The sequence below is a fragment of the Belonocnema kinseyi genome, chromosome 4 (assembly GCF_010883055.1).
Source record: "Belonocnema kinseyi isolate 2016_QV_RU_SX_M_011 chromosome 4, B_treatae_v1, whole genome shotgun sequence".
NCBI classification, from domain to species: domain Eukaryota; kingdom Metazoa; phylum Arthropoda; class Insecta; order Hymenoptera; family Cynipidae; genus Belonocnema; species Belonocnema kinseyi.
Window position 1 is genome coordinate 23239349 of NC_046660.1, and position 2561 is coordinate 23241909.

The window sequence follows — 2561 nt, forward strand, 5'->3', positions numbered from 1 at the left end:
TTTATTGAAAATTCAGGTGCTTGCTAGAAAATTAACTTTCTGTTCAAAATTCGTATTATTGTATTGAAAAGTCATTTGAAGAGTTTTCGCATGAAAATTCAATTCTTTTTTTCAATTTTTCTTTTTGCTTTAAAAATTTTCCTGTTTTAGTAGAATTTTACTTTTTCTTTGACAAAAATGATTTTTATGAAAGTATTTCAACTTTAAAACTTAGTTGTAAAATTTTTAAACAAAAATATGAATTTTTAAACAAAACGATTTTTTAACATAATTCAAGAATAAACATAATTCAAGAATAAACATAATTCTTGAATAATTCAAGAATAAACGAAATTCAAGCAAATCAAAAGAAATTAAAAATATTGCAAGGAATTTGCTACGAATTTAAGAAATTCAGATGATTGAGGCAATTGCAAAAATTCAAAATATTTCAAGGCATTTAAACGAATTCCAGGAAATCAGATTATTGAGGCGATTGCAAGGATTTAAAAATATTGCACAGAATTTAGATGAATTCAGAAAATTTAGATGATTAAGGCAATTGTAATCATTTGCAAATATTGCAAGGGATTCAGAAGAATCTAAGGAACTCAGATGATCTACGCAATTGCAGCGATTTCAAAACAGTCCAAGGATTACAAAATATTACAGGAATTTAGAGGAATTCAAGGAAATCAGATGATTAAGATAATTGTAATGATTTCCAAATGTTACAAGGAATACAGATGATTGAGGTAATTAAAGGGATGTCCAAATATTTCAAGAAATCCAGATGATTCAGGCAATCACAATCATTTAAAAATATTTCGTGTAATTTAGACGAATTTCAGAATTTCAGATGATTGAGGCAATTGTAAGAATTCCACAATATTGTAAGAAATTGTAAAGAATCAAGGATATCAGATGATTGAAACAGGATCAATTTGCGGAATTCAGATGATTAAGGCAATTATAATCATTTTTAAATATTGCAAACATTTTAGACTCATTCAAGGAAATCAGATGATTGGAGTAACTTGCCAGGATGTCAAAATATTTCAAGAAATCCAGATGATTCAGGCAATCACAATCATTTAAAAATCTTTTGTGTAATTTAGAAGAATTTCAGAATTTCAGATGATTGAGGCAATTGTAAGAAATCCACAATATTGTAAGAAATTGTAAAGAATCAAGGATATCAGATGATTGAAGCAGGATCAATTTACGAAATTCAGATGATTAAGGCAATTATAATCATTTTAAAATATTGCAAACATTTTAGACACATTCAAGGAAATCAGATGATTGGAGTAACTTGCCAGGATGTCAAAATATTTCAAGAAATACAGATGATTCAGGCAATCACAATCATTTAAAAATCTTTCGTGTAATTTAGACGAATTTCAGAATTTCAGATGATTGAGGCAATTGTAAGAATTCCACAATATTGTAAGAAATCGTAAAATCAAGGAAATCGATTCTGTTAAAATTTATATTTTCTGCCATCAGTTAAAAGCTTATAATTAATTAAATTTAATCAAAGAAAAGTTTAAATTTAAGAATTATATTAAGTGAAAATTATTTAAATCTTTTCATGAAAATAATTTATGCTAGTTTGATAATTTTTCTGTTTTGAGATGATGGAATATTTATTAAATAATTCTGTCATAACTTAAATTTTCTGGAACGATTTAATTAATTTTTATCAATAAAAGTTTATTTTTCCTTAGAATACCTACATTACAATTATATAATGTTCCTGGTGCATGTGAAATGAAATAAGTATCTAAATTCAATTTTTAAAATTATAACTAAATAAGTTCAATTTTTTGAAATTAGTTTAAAGTTTATTAATAAATTAAATATATAGAAATTTTAATTTAAATTTAAAGAAAATATAATGTAAAATTATTAGAATGATTGAATGAAAATGATTGTTTAATGCTTTTTATGTTGTGAACTGATTGACTAACTATTAATTGATTCTATTAAAACTTATGATTTGTGGAATTAGTTCGAAATATTATTATTAATGAATCAAATATTAAGAAATGAAAATTTAAATTTGAAAAAATATAAAGTAAAAATTATTTGAATGCTTCAGTGAAAATTATAGTTAAAAGCTTCTTATATATTTTTATATATTTTGGGGAAAAAAATGTTAAACATAATTTTTAATTTATTTAAAATTTGTTTATAAATAAATAAATATGACGAAAAAATGACAATTTTTTCTATTTGAGGTTCCCGGTGATCATCAATAATGTGAAAATTGTTTTAATCGCCGACGATTCATAAATTTAAATTATATAAAGATATTCCATGATAATACAATAAACAAAACAAAATTTTATTAACAAATTATTTATTGAACATTTTTTCCTATCATTTTCAATAGTTTAACATTTTTAATTGAATTTTAATTTAATTGAATTTTAATTGAAAGAATCCCCCTTGAGACTATTCTTGTTAACATTATAAGCAAATTTATTAAACAAATGCATTCTTCAGGCATTTTCCGGCAGAAAAATTCGTTTTTTCGATGTCAATTCTTTAAATTAGGAACCTCACAATAATTTCAG